This window comes from Panthera onca, chromosome C1, assembly GCF_046562875.1.
Source record: "Panthera onca isolate mPanOnc1 chromosome C1, mPanOnc1 haplotype 2, whole genome shotgun sequence".
NCBI classification, from domain to species: Eukaryota; Metazoa; Chordata; class Mammalia; order Carnivora; family Felidae; genus Panthera; species Panthera onca.
The window spans coordinates 86208769-86236435 of record NC_138346.1 but is presented as its reverse complement, the minus strand read 5'-3'; the positions used below and the strand labels follow the sequence as shown (position 1 = coordinate 86236435).

General features: G+C 38.5%; 1 long non-coding RNA gene and 1 pseudogene across 21 annotated transcripts in view; one reads left to right on the top strand and one right to left on the bottom strand.

Moving 5' to 3' along the window:
• The window catches only part of LOC132673512 (uncharacterized), a 128184-nt gene that overhangs the window by 9508 nt on the left and 91009 nt on the right, over positions 1–27667 (top strand). For 13 of the 21 annotated variants that reach the window (XR_013557302.2, XR_013557311.1, XR_013557310.1 and 10 more), the window contains 3 exons: positions 2766–2823; positions 3338–3564; positions 11236–11335. This is a non-coding gene — a long non-coding RNA (uncharacterized LOC132673512). Of the gene's footprint in view, positions 1–984; positions 1127–2765; positions 2824–3337; positions 3565–9141; positions 9172–11235; positions 11336–27667 lie in introns of all 21 variants that reach the window. The other 8 variants (XR_013557317.1, XR_013557316.1, XR_013557306.1 and 5 more) reach the window with 3 other exon arrangements.
• LOC132673509 (large ribosomal subunit protein eL33 pseudogene) lies at positions 25404–25744 on the bottom strand (annotated as a pseudogene).

The window sequence follows — 27667 nt, the reverse complement described above, 5'->3', positions numbered from 1 at the left end:
TTCTTTTAAAGCTTAATTTATCTATCTCATAAGTATTTGGAATTTCAGTTTAGAGAAATCAGCATGATCCTGAGGTGTATTATTACCTACTATCATCTGGCATTTATATAGGATATTGAAAAGTTATTTACAATAGTTTGCCATGGTCATTAGGTAAAGATGATCTCTACTTCTACTAGGGAGGGTTCTTGTGTGCTTGAGGAGAATGTTCAGGATTGGGTGAAGTATGTTTTGCAATTTGAAATCACTTTGAACTTTGGATTTGGGGCAAAGTAATGTGTTTTATGATACTGAAGCAAAACTATCACTTGGAAAATTTTTTGAAGTTTATTTTGAGAGAGAGAGAGTGAGGGAGCAGGGGAGAGGCAGAGAGAGAAAATCCCAAGCAGGCTCTGCACTATCAGCATAGAACCTGACATGGGGCTCGAACTCATAAACGGTGAGATAATGACCTGAGCTCAAATCAAAAATTGGCTGCTTACCCAACTGAGCCACCCAGGCACCCCATCACTTGGAAATTTTTAATCGTTGCTTCACTTAGGATCTTTAAACAGTAATTTATTTGACAAAGGAAGATGATCTACCCCTGATGTATCTTTCCCGATCCCCTAAGACAGTGCCTGTTATATAGTAAATATTTGTTGTCTTTTGTGGAATCTGCCGTTCATTAAAAAGCTTTAAAGGGAAGTAAAGTGAGCTCCTGTTTCACACTTGTAACGGCTTGAGATGAGCACGAGGATAGATGAGGGTAGCAGGCGGGGACCATGGACACTTAGACTCACACACTTCCTTTTTATCAAGTTAGGCTGGCTTATTTCCCTTCCGCTGTATCAGCTTTACACGTGGCCTCAGATAAACGAAGGAGCATATGCAGAATTATGTGTATATATTTGTCTTTCTCTTTAAATGGCTCTGATGAGCCTTCTCGTGGTTGATTTTTAAGTAAATATATTAAAATTTAATAAGAGGTTTTCTCTGAAAAAGGAAAGAAATCATAAGGAGGAAATGGACCGGACTAGTACAAGTATGATTTGCTTATGCCGCCAAGTGTGAAGTTGCACTTGAGAATAAATGATCTCCTCACCTGCTAACACCACACAAGAGCTGAAGAAGGAAAACAAAGAAGGTGTAGGGTTGTGTTTTGTTTCTCCTTTAAGTAAACGAACAGGCTCCATCAGCACAGGGGTAGATGATTTTCCTGCCAGGAGTTTCATTTTCACGTAGAACAGTAACTGGTTGCTCAAAAGTCCAGAGGTGAAAAGTATGAGCCCTATTTACAATGCTTTGCTTCTCCAGTACCCTTCCCTCTCTCTTCTTCCTTCCCCTTCAGGTCCTATTTCTCAGGGCCCTCACCTCCTCTTACCCTTGTTTTGGTGTTCTCTGCTGAGAGGAAAAACTATCTTCCAAAGTTAGCCTTGTCCACAGCCTTCAACAGGCTTAGCTTTTTAAATAATAAGCTATGATGCTAAGATTAGAAATTTCCACTATATTGCAGAAAACTGCCCAGAGGAAACAGAATGCTTACGTGAAACATTATAAGGAAGGCCAGTTCAATACTATTGCTGTCTGCCTTGTGCCTAGCATAGAGCTTGGTGGCTGAGAGGTTCTGAATAATGTCTGCCGAATGAATGGATGCTTGCATGCATGAATACTGTATAAAAAAAGCCAGACATAAGACAACAGATGCCATTTGTGCCACATGGCAAATAGGAGTTAAAAGGTATTAACGTAGGCACAAAAATCACCTGTGGTCATAAACAGGAGTCTGGCATTATTTTCGAGTGTTGAGTATTTTATTTCCAAAATGAAATACTGAAATCATTTGCCAAGCAATAGAGATATAACAGTCCCTCAGTCACTCACTTGCAAAGGAAATTTTCAATACAAATAAAGTCATACATATTTATACTAGGGTAATTCAAAATAACTTCCTCACATAAGCACTGCTACGTTCAAATAAAATCTTGCCAACACTTCTGAGTACATTGCTTTAAGAAAAAAAAAATGCTCCCTGTAGCGTCCGAACTATTTAAAAATCTTGCCAGCTTCTTCAACATACATCAGTTATCTCTCTTTAAATCACTGACAAGAATTTAAAAACTGCTTCATCAGAACAACTGTTACCCTTTCTCATACTCTAGTTAGAACCTGATCTTCTAAAAAAGACCATATTTACAGCTTCTTTTGAAATTTTGAAACCATTTGGCTGATATGTTTTTGCTACATTTTCTTTCCCTGATTTAATTACTGGGGACATTTGCATGAAAACAGGAGGACAGAGACATAAGATTTTTGTCTTATGAGTTCATCTGTTTCTGATGCTTATTCCCCACCTGAGATCAGTGTTTGTTTTATTATAATTGGGAATCCAGGAGCAAGATTAGAAACGAAGTTGTTGGAAATGAAATAAAGTTCAGAAATAGGGATATGGGAGGCTAAGAGATTGTGGATGGTATGATAATGAATTTTCTTCTAGGTTACTTATTTAAGAATAGTCCTCAAGTCAGTGACATATGGCGTGTTATTGAAAAGGTTAAAAAACCAAGGAGCTTAAGGAACTGGGTTGTTTGTCCTTCCCTAAGAAAACCACTCTCAGGCAGCCACTACTCTGTCATAGATGCTAAGAAGCATCGGAGAAAATAGTGAAGGAGGCGAACCCAGGTCATATAGGAAGTCTAGACATGGCCACCGGAAGTGAGGAAGGAGATAAAGCCGAATGGCCCACTAATTCTGACCACCTTGCAAATGCTTGTGATTTTTCACAGGAGAATCAGAGAAGACTATCGGGAGGAATTCAGAACATCTTCACCTGGATTTTCATGGGTATGTAGAAATGTACATGGTCAGAGCTGAAGGGATAATCTAACTTTTGACTTTCTCCTATATTCTGCAGCTTATTGAAGGGCACAACTGTCCATCCCAAGTCTTCCAAGCCCAAATCCTGGGGTGACTTTTAACTCCTTTTAAAATTTTTTTTAAAAGTTTATTTATTTTTGAGAAAGGGAGAGAGAGAATGCATGAGTGAGGGAGGGGGGAGAGAGAGAGAGAAGGAGGGAGAGAATCCCAAGCAGGCTCCATGCTGTCAGCAACAGGAGCCCTCTGTGGGCTTAGACCCACGAACTGTGAGATTGTGATCTGAGCCGAAATCAAGAGCCAGACGCTTAACCCGCTAAGCCACCCAGGTGCCCCTTGACTCTTTTCTTAAAAAAAAAAAAAAAAAAAAAAAAAAAATCCATATTTAATGAGTCAGCAAATGCTAACGATCTTACCTCCACAAGTTCCTGACATGTGCTCACGTTTCCCAAATCCTCCACACTTTCATCTTACCCTATTTCAGGTACTCGTCATCTCTTTCCTGGAACGCTGTGCCCACCTCCCGACTGGCTTTCCTGTTTCCAGTCTTTCCTCCCTCGTATCTATTCTCCATCACCGGTATGAGTCATTGATCTGCAACAACATCTTTCTGACTGTGTCACCACTGAGCCTACAAACCATCAGCAGTTCCCAATGACATGACTGTGGTATTCCTCAAACTCAGCGAACCTCAGAGATGGACCCCTGAGGGTGGGTGTTTAAATATTTATGAATATTGTTTTGAAATGATAACCTTTCAATTAAACTTTGTACCTCTTCCACAGTTTTGGATAAAATCGAGAATCAAGAAACCGGGCCAGTTTAATCCTGCCTGTCCCCACGGTTTGAATACTGCAGCATTTCTTATGCCTATGCCATAAACCACAGGTTCTTTAGCCAAGCACATGAGGCTCTCTTGGGTGGAACACATTCTCTTCTTCATTTTCGTCTCCTGCCAATCTTCAAAGGGCACATTACCCTTTTGTACTATTGCTTGTATTTCCCCTTAAACAAGCCATATTATTTCCAATGTTAGGGCCTTTGCACCTATGCTTTTTACTGGGAGTATTCTCTCCTTTCCCTTCATGTGGCTGACTTGAGCATTCATTCTTTAACTCAGCTCACATGTCATCTCCTCCTAGAAGTCTGAGGCTGGCTCTTCTGTGTCCTCACAGCACTTCACACTCTGCACTGCTGTGTTGCCTTTATGCGTCTTCTTTCAACTAGAACAAGGCTTCTCTGAGGCCAGGGACACTGCCTCTTTCATCTTTATACTCTCGTCTGGTCCGAATGTTCTATCTCCCAGAATCGATTTATTGAAGGCCTAATTCCCAATGTGATGGTATGTGGAGGTGGGGCATTTGGGAAGTAATCAGGTTGAGATGAGGTCATGAGGGTGGGTGCCCAAGGTGAGATTAGTGCCCTTGTAAGAAAAAGGACACAGAGAGCTTGCTGTCCCCATGCACAGTGGCTGTCTACAAGGTAGGAAGCCAGTTCTCACCAGGAAGTGAATACACTGGCACCTTGATCTTAGAATTCCCAGCTTTCAGAGCCATGAAGAGTAAATGTCTATTGTTTATGCCACGCAGTCTATGGTATGCTGTATAGTAGTCTGAGCTAAGGCATACCCTCGACTCCTAGTAAGTATCTGGCACACGGTGGACACTTAAAAATACATTTTGAAGTGAACGTGAATGTCATGGTAGGAGCTGATTTTCACTGCTGAACAAAGAACACCAAGCACACGCATGTTCTGCAGATGATGCATTTAGCCACAGGAGCAATGCAGCTTCCCTGCACTTCATATTAACAGGGGGCCCCCCCAATCGGAAAGGTCTCATTGTAGTTTGCAATGACTTGTATTTAGATTAGACAAGCATTTGTGAAAGTATTCGAATAAAAATAACTTTCACATGTAAAACATTTTCAAATTTCAAAGCTTTTGCATATGTATTATCTTCACTTGATCCTTACAATAAACTTTCAAGGTTGGCAGATATTATTATGCCCCATTTGGAAAAGGAGGAAATTAAGATTTTGATGGAGTCAGATGAAATAAACCCATTTTGGAAGCCCCAAGTATGTTTCAGATATGGAATCATCTTTGTGAAACTGGCCAAGGGCAAATTTAAGTACTCTTTTGTGAGAGGTGAGGAAACAGAGTGTTGAAGGGACTGGCTCAGAGTCATAGCAGAGTGCCATCAAAATGGAGTTGAATTCTGCCCTGTGACTTAGCTTAGTTCTGATACATACATGTACAAATATGTGTACACATTAGAAAGGGAGCCTTGGTTTTAGGAGAGCAACCTGAAGAAATTTTTTCTCTTCTCTTCCATAACTGGTTTGTCACTTGTCTTTAGTACATAAAGGCACCAAGTCATAAACAGTTGGTCAAGAGAGTGGTTTGGGAACAAAATTGGAAAATTATTTGGGTTTATTTGAGATGGGAGAGTAGGGGCACCCGGGATCATATAGATACTGAACATTGAAAAATAATTTTTTCCTTTTGTCATGAAGTCACAAAATTATTAGTTTTAAGTAAAGATAAGGAGGCTAGCTCAATATATTCTACCTATAGTTTTCTGGACTTTTTGCTGATGAATGTGAAGCCCAAGAAAAGGTATATTTATTATAGTTCTGTTGTTGAATGAAAATGCTACTTCCAGTAAGGGGCTGTCTTTTCCTTCTGTTTACTTAGAATTTTATAAAGCAAAGTTGGCAAATACTCTTTTGAAGGTAGAAAAACTTCACATGTTAAGATGGTAGATAAAAACATATTATTTGTGCTTCAATTCTCTCTTGAGAGGCCAGTAATACAAACTAAATTCTGTATATACTATGAAACAACAACTGAATGCAAAGATATTTATAATCTTCCTCCTACCTACCCCTAGACATTGGTTAAATGGTTTTTGAAAGTGTGCCCTTATGTGTAAATATGTTAAAGTTTAATTTTTCTTTTTAAGGTTTATTCATTTTTCAGAGACAGAGAGAGACAGAGCGTGAGCAGGGGACGGGCAGAGAGAGGGAGACACAGAATCGAAATAGGCTCCAGGCTCCAGGTTCCGAGCTGTCTGCACAGAGCCCGACACAGGGCCAGAACTCACAGACTGCAAGATCATGACCTGAGCCAAAGTCGGATGCTTAACCGACTGAGCCACCCAGGCACCCCAATATGTTAAAGTTTAAATGTGTTTACTAATGCATCAGGATTATTGGCCAATTAATAAATTCAAATATGTGATGGGGCACTTCATGTCCTAAACAAATGAACTGCTTGACAATTACACACGTGTATCACATATTTATTCATTCAGCAAATGCTTACCAATTCCCTACTATGTGTTGGACTCCATGCCGAGAATAAGGATACAGACCTAATCGTTGCAGGCTGGCAGGGAAGACAGATTGTGCGTGATGAATGCTATTGGGAATATAGACAGCAGGCCATCCAGCCAAATGATAGCTACAAAATAAAGTGAAGGCAAGAGTCGATCTTCCTAATGCACAAAAGGTCAGGTCTTTGAAATCCATTAACCACCACTGAAATTAGTTTAAATCACCTGTGACATGTTATAACCCTTCCAGGCTGGGCTAAAGGCATGTTGGGACCTCAGAGCAGGCTCGGAGGGAGTGAGGAGAAAGTCTAATGTCAGAACTTCAGGGAGGGAGGCCAATGTTTCAACGACAGTAGCTGGAGGGCTTTGATGCACAAAGTTCATGAGAGGCTGACCTCAACATCCAGGGCTCTTTCAGGTGCTCAGTGGCTCTTCTTGCCAAGTATGAGGCAGTACCTCTTACTTTCTGAGGGGTTCTGTTTCAGTGGAAGTAGGACTCCAATCAGCTACTGGGTCTCATGGATAGGCTCTGGTGACTGACAGGAGGCTACTGGTAAGGGCTAGACAGATTATCGGGGGAGGAGCCTTAAACTGGGGTTCAGGCCAGGGCACTTGTTCCAGGAGAGAACCAAATGATGAAATGGGCACCAAAGCAGATACAGTGAATAATCAGAAGGGATTGGGTATTGGGAGCTGCTCCTTATGAGGCTCTAGGGTGTCTTGTGCTCCTTAGGTGTCAGGCTCGGTCTCTCTTTCCTCAGTGCCCTCGTCCTGCCACCACAGCTGCTCTCTCTCTCTTTCTCTCTCTCTCACCTATTGGTTTGTATTCCAATACTATCTGTGATGCCCAAATATTGAGTAAGGCTTCTCTGTACACCAAGAGCAATTAATAGCTTCTGAGTGTGGATTTGGCTTTTGTGGAGACAATATTATTTCAGTGTCAGTTCATTAGAACACAGGTGGTGCCTGGGTTTTCACTGCAAAAGGTATGATGCTTGAAATTTAAACAAATATAAACAAACAATTCAGTATTTTGATTCATTTATTATTAACTGTAATGGCTATAATTTTTTTAGCCTAAAACAACAACAACAAAAAAAGGATAGCAAAACTATAAAGAAGTCTTTAATTAGTAGATTGTATGAATTTTGTTTCCTTAGGTATCTTTACCCTTTAAAAAATTTTTTTTTAATGTTTAATGAGAGACAGGGATGTGAGTGGGGGAAGGGCAGAGAGCGAGGAGGGAGAGAATCCCAAGCAGGCTCTGCTCTGTCAGTGCGGAGCCCAATGTGGGGCTCCAACTCACCAAACCGCAAGATCATGACCTGAGTTGAAACTGAGAGTCCCAAGAGTAGGTCCTTTAAATGACTGAGCCACCCAGACACACCCCAGGCATCTTTACTCTTAACTTGTGAGAACGAAATAGTACATATGCTTATCTAGTTACCATGTAGGATTAAGTCTTTAGAAATAGACCCAATAGATTTAAGTTTATCATTTGTTTATGTTTTTGCTCAACTTTATTTTTTTAAAACTCACATTAGAGATGGGACTTTATTTTCTGTTTGAATGTAAGTTCATCTTATATCCACGTTTCCAGGTATGCATGTATATGTGTGTGTGTGTGTGTGTATTTACTTATATATGCGTATTTATATATGTATTTATGTGTGTGTGTGTGTATATATATATATATATACACACACACACACACACATATTTAAAAGTGGATCTACACAGCACATGCTTTAACTCGACCACTTACCACTTGGGCAAGTGATTTTAGCCAAGTCCCTTACCTTCATTGGGCCTCAGTTTCTATGTGTAAAAACATAAGATAATAGCACCAACCTAAGGGGACCATGATTTAGAGCAAATGACATAGTGGGATCCAAGTGTGTGTTAATTACAAAGTGCTAAAGCAGGTGCTTGGTATTTATATTCAGATGCAGGTTATGCCCACATCATTTATATTAAAATATGAATGTGTTCAAAAGCTCAACCACTTCCTGAGGCAAGAAATGTGAAATGGCAATGACTAAAAGGGTCAGTGAAACTCTTGGCTTCTAACCAATCCTGTACAAAATCTTTCCTAACCACATATTTTAAAAGATGAGGAAAGATAAAGGAATGAGAACTGCCCTTTTTCTCTAACCCTTAAAATATTTTTTTCTTCCCAAGAAACTGAGCTATAAGAAGCTTGAGGCCTAACTCCAAACTGAAGGTGGTGGTCATGCAAAGGACTGCTTAGAATGTTGTATTTATGAAAGTGAGGTGCCATGAATATGTATTCGTATCAGACAGAGGTGGACATGATCAGAACAAGCTTGTTCACAGAGCCCTTCTCTCTCCTTGGCCATGAGTCACAAAAATCTGACATCTGGATGTGAAATGCTTCCTTGAACAAAAGTTGAAATGCATGTGTGTGTGTGTGTGTGTGTGTGTGTGTGTGTGTGTTCAATACGTAAAGGAAGAATGAAATTGAGACACCAAACCCTTTCATTGACTCGAGTTTAGGACCAGATTTTAATAACACAGCTGTCCAGATGTGAGACACTAATGAGAACATAAGGAATTCCTGGATAGAAAAGGGATGGTTGGCCCAATGGCCTGTCTCCTTCAAGTTTATTGCAACACACCTCTCTGTGTTGTCAGCATATCTTCCAACCCCCTTGCCTACATAAACATGTCCAGCTGTCTCTTAAACTCATTTTTACTTTATGTTTCACTCAATGGACTTATTTGGTAATTTGCAGTGTTTTCCATATGCTGGTAGATCTTTGGATGAAGTGGTCCTACATTATCCCTACTTCTTAATTAATTACATGAAATATTTCAGTGACGAAATATAGCAGATACCATTGGAAATTTGGAAGAAATCAAATATACCTACAATGAATTTAGAAAGAAACAAATATAATTTTACTATATAATTTCATTTTTCTTAAAGATGTGAAGATGTAAGTGGAGAGTGACAAACGTGGGTAAATATAAAAACTTTCTTTCACTGTATTAGTTTCATTAACAAATTTCTTAGCAAGAAGAAAATGCTAAGCTCAGCTGATAAAATAAAGAAAAGGATTTGATGTTTTATTTTCATTGGGGTAAAGCCATATTCCAGATAATATTTTACTTCCTTAATTATATTAATATTTCAGGCTAACATAAATTTCAGCTGAATTATTCAAAAAGTAAAATCAGTTCTCTGATTCAGTATAGAAACAATTTTACATTAAAACCCTTTTCTCAAAATTTTCCAATTTCCTGAGGACCAGTGGGCTTGGGGTAAATTCTTAGGTTGACCATGGGTCCTTCTGATTGGAAAATACACCTGAAAATTTCCTTTAAGGTTTGATGGGAGCTCACAGAAGTAGAAATAACAAAAGGATGCTGAGGGAAATTAATGAATAATTAGTATATCATTTAGCTGAATATTTCGCATTCTCATTTTTAAATGGCATGATTTTAAAATTATTTCAATACATGTGTGTTGATTTGATGTGTGTGTAACATCAAATATTATGATTAAGTGCCAGTTGTAGTCTTTTATTGACAAATACTTGGGGTGACCAACTTGTCTAGACTCACCCTGGCATTTCCTGGTTTTAGCCTGAAAGTCCCACTTGCTGTGAAATCCTCCAGCTTCTGGCAAACAGGTACTTCACAAACACATATGGGGGAAAAAAATCTGCCACTAAGATTTGCTTGGCTTTGGTCTGTATACTCTTCAGACTCTGGGAACCCAAAAAGCAAAGTGTTACGTCAGCATTAAGGATTTTACTCTCTTGTTATAACAGCCTGTGTTAGGGTGTCAGCGCCTTGGTGACTAGGACGAAAGACGATCCATGTGATTTTTTTTTTCTTTTAAGCTGTTTCTAAGCTCAGATGCATGATGTTTTCTTTAAGAAAAGAGAGAGAGCGGAAAGCTAGAAAATGTTTAAAAATCAAACCTATTTTCTTCCAAACTTTTCACCCCCAACTTCCTTGCTCTCTGGACACACTGTAACATACATCCTAAATCTAGCACCTTGAACAACCTCCAAAATCTCTGAAGCATAGCAATAGCCTATTGTCCAAATTATGGTAAGGAAAAAAATTATCTACATTGAGTGATTTTAATCTGACTTATGTGCCTCACAGCTAAAGGGATTCTGTGAGTATTTTGCTACTTTTAAATTTGTGGACAGTGACTTCTGAACTTTCTCAAGGAGGAGGTCCAACAAAAGAGCATGCCTGAATCTACTTCTTAATGATTTTTAGCTTCAATGAAACCGTTTACAGGATTCCTCTGCCTAACAACTGCTCTGCCAAGCATTGTATAAAATAGCATTCTGCATGGTTAGATGATCCCATGGAAGGTGACCAAAAGATTTTAAATAGAGAGGAATGTAACCAGCCACTCATCCGAATTTGTGCATTTTTCATGTGTGTGCTGTGTCTCTGTGGAAGCGCCTTGTTCAGTGCTCGTGCGTGTGTGTGCATGCGTGTATAAACACGTAGCATTTAGCTACAGAACAGAATGTGTCACAAATTTCTTTCCTGGTCACCATGCTGCATGACTGATCCATTTCATGTGATGTGTTTAGTATGGTTCATTGCCCACTGGTCTTATTATTTAACAATTTGCATTAAATTGAATTTTCTATTTACAGGTGTAAATGGAAATTTTGGCTTCTGAGAATTTATTATTTGCTGGCCAGAATGTTCTTGGTTGACTTAGCTCTGCCAATACTGGATTGCAGATACCTGGAATAAAGTTTGGGATATTTAATTAGAATATCATCGTAAAAGAACTTGTTATTTTTATGGCTAAGCTTGAGCTACCGAGGCCAGATCAGTATCATTAGTCTAGGAGACATTTACCATCACTCTCTAGAGGTTTTTAAAAAACCATGTGTATTTCTTGATGGATCAGGGGAAGTTAAATTAGTGATAATGTGTATAAATTACTCAAAAGTTCAAAAAGCTTGAAACCTTTATCATCTGATATAACATTTTGTTGATAACTGGACATTTCTCACTTTAAACTCTTGGCTTCCCACAGATTCAAGGAGCTAATACTTATTGACTGCGTACTGTTTGCCAGACTCTGACTCCATGCTTTACCTATCTTGTTTCATTAAACCCTGAAAGCATCTCGTGAGGTGAGCACTATGTTTATTACCATTTTACAGGAAACGGATGTTTAAGAAAGATCACAAGCTTGCCTGCACACGTGCCCAGTGAATGGCAGGGTCACTCTGAAGCCTGCTTTCCAGGCCTCTGATGGGTGCAACTCCTCCATATCCATAGTGATCTATGAGATCACTATGTCTCCTTGTTCTCTGGCCCCCTTTCCCATGTCCTGGCTCCCACTTGTCCTCTCAGTGCTGCAGAAGACACTAGCTCCATTCTCTGTCTTGGGCTTTGGACGAGTGGTTCCATTCTTACCCTCTGTGCCTACCATACTCTTAGTTTTGTGAAGTTTTTGTTTTCAGCTCTAGCATTGCAATGGTCACCAACGTCACTATCTCTGCTGGATCTAGCAGAAGTCTGGCCAAACTCCTAGGACATTGTGTGTATGTGTGTGTGTTTTCATATTTTTATTTTTAGTTTCCTTCTCTTTCTTTTTAAAAACAGATTGAGATATAATACACATACCATATAACTGATCCATTTAAGCCCTCAATTCAGCAGTTTTGGTATAGTCACAGATACATACAACCATCACCAGTGTCAGTTTTAGAATATTTTTGTCTCCACAAAGAGAAACACTATACCCTTTAGGTCTTACTCCCTCCCTTGATTTCTCCATCTCCCTCAGCCCTAATCGACCACTAATCTACTTTCCATCTCTGGGGATTTGCCTATTCCGGACATTTTATGTAAATGGAATCACATAATACATGGTCTTGTGTAACTGGCTTCTTTCGCTTAACATAATGTTTCAAAGATCCTACATACTGTAGCATGTATCAATGCTTCATTCCTTACTCTGACTGAATAGTACTCCATTGTGTATATCACCTTGTATTTTTCTGCTTGGGTTGTTTCCACACTTTGGTAATTGTGAATAGTGCTGCTGTGAACTTTCATGTACCAGTGTCTGTTTGAAAATCTCCTTTCAATTCTTTGGGGGTATATACCTAGGGATGAAATTGCTGGGTCTTGAGTCTATGTTGCACTGTAAAAATTATTTTATTTTATTTTAATTTTTTTAAGTGTACTTATTTATTTTGAGAGAGAGTGAGGGGGGAGGGGCATGTAGAGAGAGAGGGAGAGAGAGAACCCCAAGCAGACTCCACACTGTCAGCGCGGAGCCTGATGCGGGGCTTGGACCCACAAACCGCAAGATCACTACCTGAGCCAAAACCAAGAGTTGGATGCTTAACTGACTGAACCACCTGGGCACCCCTGTTTTTTTTTTTTTTTTTTAATTTGAGAGAGAGAGAGAGAGAGAGAGAGAGAGAGAACATGAGTGGGGGAGAGGGGCTGAGAGAAAGAATCCCAAGCAGGCTCCCCAAGGAGCCTGATGCAAGGCTCAATTCCATGACCCTGGGACCACAACCCAAGCTGAAATCAAGAGTCCGATGCTCAACTGACTGAGCTACCCAGATGCCCCTATGTTACACTTTTTGAGGAACCACTAAACTGTTTGCCACAGCAGCTGTGGAATTTTATATTCCTGTGAACAATGTAAAATGGTTCCAATTTCTCCACAAACTTGCTATTTTATGTTGTTTTTCTTGTTTTTGTCAGTGGTGGTGTTGTTTTTTTTTTTTTTGTTTGCTTTTGTTTTTTTGATTGTAGCCATTCTAGTGGGTGTTAAGTGGCCTAATATTTAAGATCTTTTAGAGACTTTTCAAGAAAGCTTTATACTTTTGTGTTCTCAAGATTGGTTTATAACTCCCGTAAGTTATTTGTCATCATATCCTATAATCTCTCTCTTTCTTTCTCTGCCTCTTTATCCGTTTCTTAAAACCAGAATGGACAGTCTTGTTCCTTTTGTATTTTTCCTGGTCTCAGAACATGCTTGTGCTGGAGTGAATAAAGGCATGGGGTGACTTGTGAGGACAAGGAGTGCTGGGAATCAGCATTTCTGTGTAATCCCTTCCATTGTGCCAGACACTGTTGTAGCACCAACATGTCTTATCTTATTCAATTTTCACAAGAATGGTAAGAACAAGGTGTTAATTTCGCAGAAGAAGAAACAGACCAGAGACAATCTCTTGTCACCCACCTGAGCAGAGCTTGACTTCAGACCCAACCCTCTCTGAATCCAGGACCTGTGTTAATTTCAGGACAATGTGCCACAAGAGAAAAAAAAAAAAAGACATGAGAAGGACCATTACTACTCTTATTCTTGTTACTGGGACTACCTCCTCGTATTGGATGCCTCCTGGTGCCATACACCATGACAGCTAAATTTTGGATACCATCAAATCTAATCACTTTAAGAATCCAGTGATTCAGATGTTATTATTATTTGAGAGAATGAAACAGTCACTGAGAAGTTAAGTAACTGCCCAAGAACAAACAGCAAGTAAACCATGAGCTCAAAACTGGGTTGGCTTCATTGCAAAGTGTGGGTACTTCTGTCAATGTAGGAAAACGCATTTAAGATCTGGAAGTTTCACCTGGAAACCTGAGAGTTGTGAGATAAGTCAGGAAATCAGGCAACCAGACTGCTCAATAATTTTTCCAGATAATTTTTCCAAGTACTTTTGTTTTCTTATTTGCTTCCAGTCATGATTTTGGTGGTGTAGATATTCCACTAAATCTATGTATTATGAAAAAGTACTCCATGATCCTAAAAAAGAATGTTCTGCTTATTGGCTTATTCCCTATTATGTTTTAAAGCATCTTACCTATATAATACATGTAAAATATACTACATCTGATCAAACCATTTTTTTTTTTTTTTTTAGATTATAGTAGTAATTTGGCTACTCTTGCTTTTAACAATTTGAGCATTCATTCAATATTTATTCCACATAGCCATTTTTTCTTTTACTGTGTAAATCCTACCTGGAGATCTACGAAATACTGGTAAGAGTCTATGGTAAAGATAAATAAGGAATATTATAACTAGCATAGAAGATTTTAAAACTATACTCTGATTTTATACTAATTTGTAGTCTCTGATTTAAGAGGATTATCCTAGATCACTACTAAGCTGTTAAATGTCGGGAAACCTCTGCATGGCAGTATTTTGGGGCCAGGTGTAAGTGGAAAAGAAGAGGCCTCAGATGACTTTAAGTAATTTTAATCAATATGTTTTCTCATTCCCGGTATCCTATTTTGATGTTTCACTCATTCTTCTTGTACCATGCTCTTCATTGCTCTTCATGCCTTTGTCAAGGATTTTTTTTTTTAAACAGAGACCTAGGTTACCATTTGGCATATGTCTCCCTTGTCAGTGACATCTTGAAAATTAAAAAAAAATAATACCTCCCTCACATGCATCCATTCAGGTTGGCTGCCTGTAACCAACTGCGCCATGCTTCAAAATGTGTCACCTTATTAAATTCTGCAAATTGTTCTGAACATTGTCTCTATAAATGTTTTGGAAGGGCTTTACTGTCAGGTCAGCTTTCTAAGGGCTAGAAATATGTCAAACCTGGCAGCCTTACCTTTATTTAAGAGCCAAAATACAAATAAGTAGATTACAAAGCAATCAATCAATACAGCATTGCAGGATGTTATGGTTGGCATTGACCTCGGAGTTCGGCACCCTCATTTTACAGATGAATAAACTCATCCATAAGCTCTGCAGGAGATGGGGTTCGGCCTTGATTCAGTTACAACTAGCTAACCTTGGACATGCTGCTGTGCCTCAGTTTCCTCATGTGACAGGGAGGAGCTTTCCTTTTGTTAGGTAATCCCTCAGGCATTTTCCTACTTCCAGTTTCTGTGTGTCATGACAAAATGGATTGTATTGATGCATTTCTAGTCCTTAAAAAAGTTTCTTAACTCACACAGAATAACTCTTCTAATCTTTTATGGGGCCTCCTTATATATTCTCTAAAAGTTGGACACATGAGCAATTTATAGTTATTGGGAAAATAGTAACTTTTATTCACTGTCAAAAGAATAAACAGACGAAGATCTTTTCCCTGTTCTGAGCATTTCTTCACTTTTTTCCCTCCCTGGTTTGTTGTTGTAGGGTTGCTTGGGGATATTAGGTTACTGACCTTTGTTTTTCTTTCTACAAGAAGCTTTCACTAAAGTATTTTTTGGGGGGGTGTCGTATAAGAAACAATGACTCTCACATGCAAGTAATTAAATGGATGTAAGGCAAGAAAAAAAGTGGCACAAATTTGAATTGATGAATTTTCTTTCTGGAAACTCATGGAGCCTAGTCTGAAAGCTGTGTGCAAGCATGCACGGGCTTTCTGAGAATATTTCCTCTCTTCTGATACACTGAAGTCTCTGGGTGAGTTTAGTTCCCCTGTAAGGGCTGAGCAGGCAAGTTTGGCAAACAATCTAATCTGATATGATGCATGCTTTTCTACTCAACTGTAAAAATCTATTTCATTCAGATATCACCTGCTATTCTTATGGCAAGTCTTTGGAATAGAGATCCTAAATGTGTCAAAAATATGTAATGCATTTATGATAGAAATAAATAGAGACGAGGGTGACTTCAGCTTCCTTTCACATGTGCTGGCCAGCACTTGCAGAATTCAAAGTAGGTTATGTTAGCCTTCCCACTTTCAATGCCTTTATGGATGTGGTGTTTATATACCCTAGATTTTCCAGGGCAGCCCTGGGTTGTAAATATTCTGTCCTGTTGTTCCCATAAGTACAATCATACTTGTCAAGCCATGTGTCATGAGTTTCGGTTTGGAAAATACAGGCGCTGTATGTCCATCAGAGCCTGTTGCTCTGGCCTGATGCCTGATGCTGCTGCTCCACTGTGCCCTACCCCTAGCCTACTTCCCGTACTCGTCAAAGGCTTGTTTCAGTTTTAGTCCACTTGCTCTCTCTGCCTCATGTCTAGGGGACAATGTGAACAGTAAACTAATCTGTGTTAATGGGCAAGCTGGGGAAAATCAGCAGGAGAGGATCTGCCTGGATCCTCACATCCCAGAATGTTCTGTCTCCATCCAGGTAGCTTAAGGGGCACTTTGGAAATTGTGCCTTCACTTCATTTATCTCTAAGACAAAGTTGTTCTGCGGGTGGTTGGTGGGGACAGATACCTTTTTTTTTTAAATGTTTATTTATTTTGAGAAAGATAGAGAGCATGAACAGGGGAGGGGCAGAGAGAGAGAGAGAGAGAGAGAGAGAGGAGAGAGAGAGAGAATCCCAAGCAGACTCCAAGCTCAATGGGGAGCCCAATTGAGAGCCCTAGGCGGGGCTCCATCTCACAACCGTGAGATCATGACCTGAGCCGAAATCAAGTGTTGGACACTTAACCAACTGAGCCACCCAGGTGCCCTGGCAGGGCCAGATTTCTTTCTTTTTTTTTTTTTTTTATGTTTATTCATTTTTGAAAGACAGAGACAGAGCACAAGCAGGGGTGGGGTGGTGAGAAAGGGGGACACAGAATCTAAAGCAGGCTCCAGGCTCTGAGCTGTCAGCACCAGAGCCCGACGTGGGGCTTGAACTCATGAACCTCGAGATCACGACCTGAGCCGAAGTCGGTTGCTCAACCGACTGAGCCACCCAGGCACCCCGGGACAGATTTCTTAAAGACGCAAGAGCTCCCATGTTTCACTGCAAAGATGGCTTCCACCCTGTTAATATCTTTGGCTGGCTTTGCATATGTGTCCCAGATACGATTAAATCTCTGTAACAGTAGGAGAGGAATAAAAGGCCAGTGTGCCAACTTTACTTTTCTGCCCACAATAATTTCTTCTGGTATGTGTACACTGCTCAAATGCTCTTTTTACAAAGTTGGAAAGCAAAATTGTTTTATGACAATATTTGCTGAGACAGCAAGATAAATCTATGCCTCTCCATTGTTAAATCCCTGACCCTCATCGAACCCTGACTTAAAAAAAAATATTCTTTAATGAGGAGGCTCAGTTTAACATTTGTATAAAGATGTTTAGGATTATTTGAAACATTTTGTAGATTTCAAGTTCATTGCCTGCCATTTTCCTTTTAACCTAACCTTGTTATTTCTGTTTATTTTATGTGGTTTTATTATGTAAACATATAAAGATTTCTACTAACTGTCCAAACAGCTTGCTTTTAAAATCTCTGCTTAACCACTTTTATTTGTATCACATTTTTTTTTTTCTTGTCTTGGTTTAGTACTTAACTGTGATAAATTTCAAATGAATCTCCTTTAACTCTTTAAAAAATAACTTCTCATTCCTCTGTGTTAAGCAGTTTACCTTTTAGAAATTCAATCAGCATTCCTTTTGGCAGTTTGCATTATCTTAAAAAGCAGCATTAGTACCTTGACTTTTCAGTGCTGGGAGCATTTGCTGAACCAGATGCTTTCAATATCATCTATTATTTTTAATCATGCATGGTTAAGTCTCAAGAACAGTCTCTTGAGATTGTTGACTACTTAGGAAACTAGAAGAGCAAACAAGTACATCGTATCTTTAGAAACAGGATACAAATTTAGCTTCATTATTATCCTAATCAATATCTGAGTAATTAAGCTGCCTTATTATCAAATTCAAGCTTTCCTTACAGTCTATTATCAGTTTGTCTTTCCTCTTCCTTTATGTCTATATTCAGCTAATTTAATGCTAACATTGTAGAATCACCTGGTCTCTTCTGTTCCCTGTAATCTTCTGATAATTATATTTAACTGAGGGATCAGTATGTTCCACACATATTAACGTCTAAAATCTTAATAAATCCGAGAGATTTGTATTATTATCCCCATTTTATAGATGGGAACATAAGTTTTGAGTGGGTAAATCATGTTTTTCCGGCTCACAACCAGTACGAATGAGGCTTAAATTCAAACCAAAGTCTGTCTAACTTAAAAACCCCCGCTTCTAACCACTGTGCTATAGTACTTCCTGTTAATGAAGGATAAAGGTGTCTGTTATGTAAATCAACATAGTCATTGACGATGGACTTCCTTCTTTAATCCTGTAATATGCGTATATGAAAGCATTTATTAATCTTGTCTGCTTTTCCTTTTTTATTTGAAAAATGCCAAAAAGTATATCATACATTCATAAAAATCATATAAAATTGGAAGCAAAAGACTTCCCCGTCCCTCTAAGGTTGCACAACAACCTTACACTCTTTAGTGCGTGTACTTTCAAAGTTCTGCTAGGCGTATCTAGACATGACTCAATAGACATTTCCTTTTAAATTTTAAAGTCTTAAGGTTTATTACCAAAATTACTGTATCTTATCACTTTTTGCTTGCATAGGGAACATATAAAACTTTATTCCTCTGGAAAACGACTGCAAAGTATCTTTTCTTTTTTTTTTTTTTTTTTTGGTAAGGGCTTTGAGAGTCAGAGTCTAAGCTGTGTATCAGTGAGACAAATAGCTTTAAAATATTGATTTTCCTTTTTTTTCCTCCTGATATTTGTCCATCATTAGACTGTAGGAAGAGAAGTTTGGCCAAACACTTAATATTTCATAGTATTTTTTCTCTAAGTGGATGGTTGGAGATTTTTACAAATCCTTTCCTCTTTTAGATCAGAAACGTCTTTTACCAAGAGACATTTAACATAGACTTTTTAGGGCTTCCCTCCTCTACTAAAAAACGGGGGTATTTTCATCTTGAACGAGTGAGGGAGGCAAGGATGAAAAGGCTAACAGAGAGGCAGTCATCACCGCAGAAGTCACAGGAGCACGTCTTCGGCCCCTTTGAAGCCATCGGAGTTGGTCTTAGATAAAAGTGCCTAGAAGGCAGAACTTGCCTTCGTTCTTTCGTTCATCAGGGCATTCTCCCTTCCTCCTGTGGGCTCCAACTAAAGGCTATACATCTGCTTTATTGCTGCTTACATGCAGGGCTTTTGCTTTCATATCTGTTTTTATTTGCTGGATGCTAAACCATGCAAGCCAGGTATTCTGTCTTTCTATTTCTATCCCAGTGCCTATTTAGTGCTGAATAAATGGATGTAAGATGAAGACCAACTCACACGTGGATGATTGAATAATGACAATGCCTGCTGTTTGGGACCCTGAGAGTAAACGACAGGGATTTGCAGTAAGGTATCAATGTCAGCGTTGAGAGGCAGAGTGTGCTACTGAACACAGTGTAGGTGTGGACTCATTTATCTCACAAACCCTCCACTTGCTAGAAATGTGTTCTTTTCTGAGGTTCGAGGTTTGGGCCTTAGCTGTCCCACCTGTAACATGGACATAATATCACTCATGGCCTGTGTTGCTGTCAAGATTCAATGATAAAATGTTGTAACAGGCTTGGCCCTGATCTTCAGGCTACAGACTTTGTCTGTCTGTCTATCTATCTAATTTATTTCAATGTTTAAAAACATTTACTTGTGACAAAATACACATCACGTAAAATTTACCATCTTAACCAGTTTTAAGTATACAGTTCAGGAGCATTAAGTATATTCATGTTGTTGTGCAAGTGATCTGTGGATCTCTTTTCTTCTTGCAAAACTGAAACTCTGTACCCATTAAACTACAACTTCCTATTCTCCCCCACCCCCAGCCCTGGGAACTACCATTCTACTTTCTGTCTTTATGAATTTGACTAATCAAGGCACTTCGCATAACAGTATTTGTCGTCTTGTAAGCGGCCTATTTCACGTAGCAGAACGTCCTCTAGGTTCATCCATGTTGTAGCATCTGTCAAAATTTCATTCCTTTTTAAGGTTGAACAATATTCCATTGTACATTTGCTTACACGCTCTCATTAACTGATCCTTGGGTTGCGCCCACCGTTTGGCCATTATGAAATAATGCTGCTGTATCATGGGTGTACCAATATCTCTTCGAGACTCTCCTTCCAGTTCTTTTGGGTATATACCCCAAAGTAGAATTGCTGGATTCTGTGGTAAATCTGTTTTTAACATTCTGAGGAACTGACACACTGTTTCGTGTAGTGGCCACACTCCAATGTCTCCACGTCCTCACCAACGCTTGTTACTTTCTGTTTTGCAGCGCGTCTATCCTGATGGGTGTGAGGTAGTATCTCAACCAACTTTTAAACCTTCAGACAAATTCCCATGTTTTGCCTACTAACCCCCAGAAATAAAATATTGATTATAAAAACAAGTTCGGAATACCATGTAGGCAAAATTAGGGAATGTTGACCGCAGAGCAAGATGTTCCAATGCTTATTAGTTGGTTTGCCCTCAGTTATCTAGATGTGAATCTATAATTGTTCTTACAACAGATTTTATGTTCACTGAATCTGTTTAGGGAAAAAGTGTGGTTAAGTGAATTCTGACCTGACTTGTTATAAAGAGTATAGAGAAAGCTCCTTCCTTTCCTTGAATGGTACTATTTTGATTCCTCATGTTTTGCTTATTGAAAAGGGCTTGTTATTCTTACTAAGTGATTTAAGATTTTTTAGACATCACTGTTATGTTTAGACCAATGAGACAAAAGCATGTGAAAGATTTACAACTTTACTGTTAGTTTTATGTGCCGGAGGGAAGGTGGCCATATAGATGCTACCTTAAAGAAGGAGTCTATTTTCTCCTATTGAATCAGACCTGGGGCTTGTTGGTCACTGCAGTGAGCCTGCTCGTGAGTAAATGTGGGTGCATTTTAGTGCACTGTAATGTGATTTTTAAACTTGTTCAAACAATGAATTCACTGCTGTCATCACATCTCTTCCGATTTTCAAATGCCAACTTGACACCGTCGTTCTCATTAATAATTAAAAAAAAAGTTTTGCCCCTCAAGTTTCTATTATAAGGGATGTATTCTTGAAGTTATGGTTACATTAAAATTCTTACTACAAATGAAGCCAGCTAAAAATGTTTACCAACTTGAATTGAGCTCATCATGTTTTGTTTGCTGAATAGTGTTTTGTGATTTTACCAACATAAGAATGAGTCTCCAAACTATTTTTAAAAGTGGAGCTTTTACTCTAAAGAAGTGCTTGCCTCATTTTCTTCATGCTACTCCAAACAAGATGTTGTTTATTACTTTGAAACACTATATGTAAACCCCAGGAATATGTTAAATATGATTGAAGTCTTGGCTGTCTTTAACAAATTGAAGTTTCCAGAAATTTAGCTGTGTTTAAAAACCAAAGCCATGTTTTCAGGAAAGATTTCTATTTCCAAATATGTGGTTGCCCAAACCTTTTATATTTTCATGTCAAATTCAGCTGCCAAATAACACACACTGTACCTTAGCTATAATAGAAAAACACACATAGACGAGATTTTAAAAAGCACTGCAAGAACTATGATCATATTTCTCGAACTTCTGCTATTCCTATGCATATAAGTGTGTCTTCGAGTGAGCTCTATAAGGCGCCGGTCACTTATACTGGGGCAAAGTGACATGCACGACATGAGATTGGCACTGTGTAACAGCTGATCTGGGAAAATACAGGAATTTCTAGCCAGACCAAAATATGAGGTCAAGGAAGTCGCTTTTATAATAATAGTGGTTATCTGTTTAATGTGTGATCTGGCAGTGATATGATGTTGACCATAGGCAATTATGCATATTTCTAAACGGGTTGTATGCAAGCCCAGAGTAAGAGAAATCCCCCGGTTTGTGATAAAAGGGTATTTATTGCCCTTTTATTTCCTTCGTATGCTTTACTTAATCATTTATAAAAGACAAATTAATAGTGAGTACCGATTTCATTTTGTGTTTTATTCTGTAGTCATTCCTACACATTTGGGATATGTATTAATATGTGCTCTTAATAGTTTTGGCACAAGTTCAATGTCAACGAATGAGTGATGTACACATTTTACAGTCCTTCTTAAGGGATAATAATGTTGTTCAGTGACAGTGTGTCTTGATTTCTTCGGGGGCAGCGTACGCAGATATGAGTCATATGGGATAGAGACCTATTAGTTATTTTTTCTCAGCTTGTGCAATGAGGCAAAATTTTTGTTTCATTTTAGTGCAGTTTTTTTTAGAATGGTATTATCAGGATTCGTGTGTAGATTAATGCCTAAGAAACTGGTTGATCGCTTGGGACTCTATTTTCCTTTATCCTTTCAATGTGACTGAAAAGTTATATTCTATATTTTCATATCAATGACAATGTGATGACACGGCAAAGGAGTTACATTGGCTTGTTGCACACATCAAATCTGATCTTCTTTGTGGAAAAATATGTTTATTTTGAGCAAGAAAAAAGAAATTTGAGTGTTTCAAGTATCAGGAAACCTATGTTGGAAAGGATAGTGATTGGCTGTTGTTTACCTACTCCATGGGCTGAACAAGGAGAAATGGGGTTGAATTTTAGTAAAACAGGTTTAAATTAGCCATGCGAAGCACTTACAGAAGACACCACGATACGATGGGTTGCAATTGCTGCCTTCTTTATTCCCAGGGACTCCGTCTGCCGTACTCACCAGGGCTCAGCATGGTATCTGGCACAGAAGAGGGGCTCAACCGATATTAAATGAATAAAGAGAAAGAATGGATTAGGGAAGATGCTCATAAAAGACAGAGCATTTGTGCCCAATGTAAGGTATTAATTTTAAGGTTTAATAGTGTCATTATTTTAGGAACCTCTACAAAGAAATCAGAATTGTAAATATTGAAAAATCTCCCCAGAATTTTAAATTTGAACAATACACCATGTTTACCTACACAGTTTCCGATTTTCCCTTTAGAGTAGCACAGTATACTGGGGGCGTCTGGGTGGCTCAATCAGTGAAGTGTCTGATTTCAGCTCAAGTCATGATCTCAATGTTTGGTTCATGAGTTCGAGCCCCTGGTCATGTCTCCCTCTGCCCCTTCCCCCGCTTACACTCTTCCTCTTTCTCTCTCTCTCTCTAAAATAAATAAACATTTTAAAAAGTAGCACAGTGTAAAGGATGTGGGGCTATTGGTTGGGAGTGGTGGGCTGGGAGACTTCTGGCCCCAGAACAGTTCAGTAGAGGTGGGGAGGCTGGGCTATTAGCTGTAATGTTGCCTTCAAGAAGCCCAAGACTGAATATGAGATGTTAGGGGGTATATGTTTTGTCCATTTATTTCTGAAGGCTTTTTCCAGAGTAATTTTCTTTTTTTTTTTTTTTTGTGGGTGAGGGGGAATGTGGTCAGTTATATATTATATCAAGCTTCTAATGTCAAGCTGAACCTCAACAAAAGATTTTATTTGAAAGATGTGAAAAAAGAAAAGCTTCAAATAAGGAGCTAAGTGTAGCCACCAGACCTCGAGGAGTTCTGAAAGCTCAAAGAAGGTATCCCATCTGGGTGTGGACTGCTTGCTAGAAGACTGGCTGGCCAGTGCCAGACTATCAGCAGAGAAGACCAGACAGTACCACACAGTGACCAACCCTTGGGCTGGGTGTTTGGTGGTTCAGTCCACAAGGACTCCTATGCTAGATCTCTGGTGGAGATGACATCGGGGGCTGTTGTGGGTGGGCCTAATTCATAATAAACTGAAGGCACTCCAGAGTTTCCAAGTTTTACAGACCTGGGGAAATATTTAAGGCCTGATCACAAAATACTGGTTGCATATTAGAAGTACGGAGGCCAGGTTAATAACTAAGCAAAATGCAATATTGTGTCAGCTTCATTCATTTTCAAAAAGAGTATCATAAAAATGTCACTGTATTTGAAAACAGTTTTTAAGTTAAATCGCAAACATTCCTCTACGTGCTTGCTGATCACTTAGAAATCGTAGCTGGTTATAAGTTAGGCATGTTACCCAAGGCCTAAAATTTCAAAAACAAAATTGTAAAAATCCTTTCAAAAATTTTACAGCGAAATGATTCTATTTAATATGGGATATGGGTACATTTTAATCTGCTTGATATCATTGATCAGGTGCATAGGGTCTGCAGGGCATTTAAAGGGCCTCAAATCTGAGAGACTAGGTGGGAAAAAGTAAGAGGTTAGGTGTATTTTAAAAGGCGCTACAAGAACATTACATAGATGCCTAGCTTTCTTTATAAAGTATTATTTCTTTATAAAGTCTTTTCTTTTTTATTGAAGTGTAATTGACATGCAATATCATATTAGTTTTATGTATACAACACAATGATTCAACTTTTGTATACACGGTGAACGGATCACTGCAATGTCTAGTCACATCTGTCACCATACAAATTAACGCCACCGAATGTATTCCCGCTTCTGTACGTTACCTCCCCATGACTTACTTATTTTATAACTAGAAGTTTATACCTCTTGATCCCCATTACCCATTCCCCCATCTATCTGCTCTCAGGCAACCACCACTCTGTTCTCTGGGCCAATGAGTCTGGATTTGGTTTTGTTTTGTTTGTTAGATTCCACGTAAATGAGTATTTGTCTTTCTCTGTTTGACTTATTTCACTTATTAAATGCCTTCAAGATCTACTATGTTGTTGCAAGTGGCAAGATTTCATTCCTATTTACAGCTAATTAGTATTCCATTGTAAATTTTTACTCTGTATTCTTTATCCATTTATCCGTCAATGGACTTTTAGGTGATTTCCATATCTTGTCTATTGCAAATAATATTGCAGTGAACATAGGATGAATATATCTTTCCAAATTAGTGTCTTTGTTTTCTTCAGATAGATACCCAGTAATGGAATTGGTGAATCATATGGTAACTCTATTTTTAATTTTTTAAGGAACCTCTATATTGTTTTCCATGGTGGCCATACCAGCTTACATTCCCACCAATAGTGCACATGGATTCCCTTTTCTCTGCATCCTCAACAACACTTGTTATTTCTGTCTTTTTGATACTTGCCATTCTGATGGGTATAAAATGATATCTCATTGTGGCTTTTGATTTGCCTTTCCCTGATGATTAGTGATATTGAACATCTAATTATGTGCTTCTTAGTCATCTGTATATCTTCACTAGAAAAATGTCTGTTAGATCATCTGCCCATTTTTTAATCAGATTTGTTGTTGTTGTTGTTGAGTTGTAGTTCTTTGCATATTCTGGATATCAACCCCTTATCAGATTGGCAAATATCTTCTCCAGTTTAGTAGGTTGCCTTCCACTTTGTTTGTGGTTTCCTTAGCTATGCAGAAGCCTTTTCTTTGTTTTTCTTTTTCTTTTCTTTTCTTTTCTTTTCTTTTCTTTTCTTTTCTTTCTTTCTTTTCTTTTCTTTTCTTTTTTCTTTTTTTTTTTTTTTACAAGAGAACAAATCTATACCTTTATTTACTTTTCAGTAAGTTTAAATCCTTGAGGGGTACAGCATCACATGGATTCTGTGGCCAATGGTTTTAGCAGGAAGGTTGCTTTGGAATTTGGCAAATCATGCCACTGTTTCTGTGAGCATGAGTTACTTTTCCGCAGATTACTCTGGTTTTGTTCAGTTTGCCACCGGGAGTCACTGTGTTGTTCTTTGCTTTCTACACATAAGCACATTTCTTGGCCTAGGTGGAATTCAGTTTCATCTCAAGCATAAACACCTTCAGTTTTGAGAAGGGCTGTGTTCTCCCTCTGGTTCTAGAGAACCCACTTATAGCCAGCAAATATGGCCTTGGACGACAGCCTTCCAGACATATTTGTCATTTTAGGAGTCCTGTCAAAAAGAGTATCAGGAGAATCTTGGAGTCTATGGAGGCTACTTTTCCCACAGGCCTCTACAGGCTCCAAGATGGCAGAAAGAGCTATGCAGAAGCTTTTTAGTTTGATGTGATCCCATTTATTTTTGTTTTTGTTTCCCTTGCCTTTGGAGTCAGAGTCAAAAAACTATCACCACAACCAATATCAAGGAGGTTACTGCCTATGTTTTCTTCTAGGAATTTTATGTTTTCAGGTCTAACATTAACGTCTTTAATCCATTTTGTGTTTATTTTCATAAATGGTGCAAGGCAGTGGTCCAGTTTCATTCTTGCACAGGTAGTGGCATACCATTTTTTTTTTTTTAGCACCATTTGTTGAAGAGACCATTCTTTATTCGTTGTACATTCCTGACCCCTTTGTCATAAATTAATTGACCATACACGCATATGCATGAGTTTATTTCTGGACTCTCTATTATATTCCAGAGATCTATGTGTCTGTTTTTATGCCAATACATATTATTTCAATTACTGTGGCTTTATATTATAGTTTGAAATCACAAAGCCTGATACTTCTGGATTTGTTCTTCTCAAGATTGTCTTGGTTCTTTGGAGTCTTTTGAGGTTCCATATAAATTTTGTAATTATTTGTTTAAGTTCTGTGAATAATGCCATTAGAATTTGATAGAGATTGCATTGAATCTGTATTGCTTCAGGTAGTATGGATAATTTTACAATATTAATTCTTCCAATCCATGATCATGGAATATCCTTCCACTTATTTATGTCTTCTTCAATTTCTTTCACCAATGTCTTATAGTTGTACCTCAGGGTACAGGTCTTTCACCTCCTTGGTTAAATTTATTCCTAGGTATTTTGTTCCTTTTGATGCAGTTGTATATGGAATTGTATTCTTGATTTCTGTTGGTTATAGTTCAATATTAGTGTATGGAAGTGTAACAGATTTTTGTATATTAATTTTGTATCCTGCAGCTTTACCAAATTCATTTATTAGCTCTAACCATTTTTAGTGGAGTCTTTAGGGTTATCTAAATATAGTACCATGTCATCCACAACAAGTAACAAATACTTCTCCTTTCCAGTTTGGATGAATTTCTTTCTTTCTTTCTTTCTTTCTTTCTTTCTTTCTTTCTTTCTTTCTCTCTGCCTAATTGCTGTGGTAGGACTTCCAATACTATGTGGAGTAAAAGTGAGGATGGGATGCCTGGCTGGCTCAGTCAGTAGAGCGTGTGACTCTTGAGGGGTTGGGAGTTCAAGCCCCATGTTAGGTATCAAGATTACTTACAAATAAAATCTTTTTTTTTTTTTTTTTTTTTTTTTTTTAAGTGAAGATACTGGGCATTGCTATTTTATTTCTGATCTCCAGATGTTGAACCATCCTTGCATCATTAGAATAAATCCCACTTTGATCATGGTGTATGATCTTTAAAAAAATTTTTTTTAATGTTTATTTTTGAGAGAGACAGAGCGTGAGCAGGGGAGGGGCAGAGAGAGAGGGAGACACAGAATCTGAAGCAGGCTCCAGGCTCTGAGCTGTCAGCACAGAGCCCGATGTGGAGCTTGCACTCATGAATCTTGAGATCATGACCTGAGATGAAGTTGGACGCTTAACCAACTGAGCATCCAGGCGCCCCATGGTGTATGATCTTTTTAATGTGTTCTTGGATTCCATTTGCTAACATTTTGTTGAAGATTTTTGTATATATTTTTAATATCCCAGTACAAGGATCTTGGCCTATAATTTTCTTTTTTTGTATGATGTCTTTGTCTGGTTTTGGTGTCAGTATAATGCTGGCTTCAGAGAAAGTGTTTGGAAGGCATTCCCTCCTCTTCAATTTTGTGGAGAAGTTTGAAAAAGATAAGTATTAAATCTTCTTGAGTGTTTGGTAGAATTCACCAGAAAGCCATC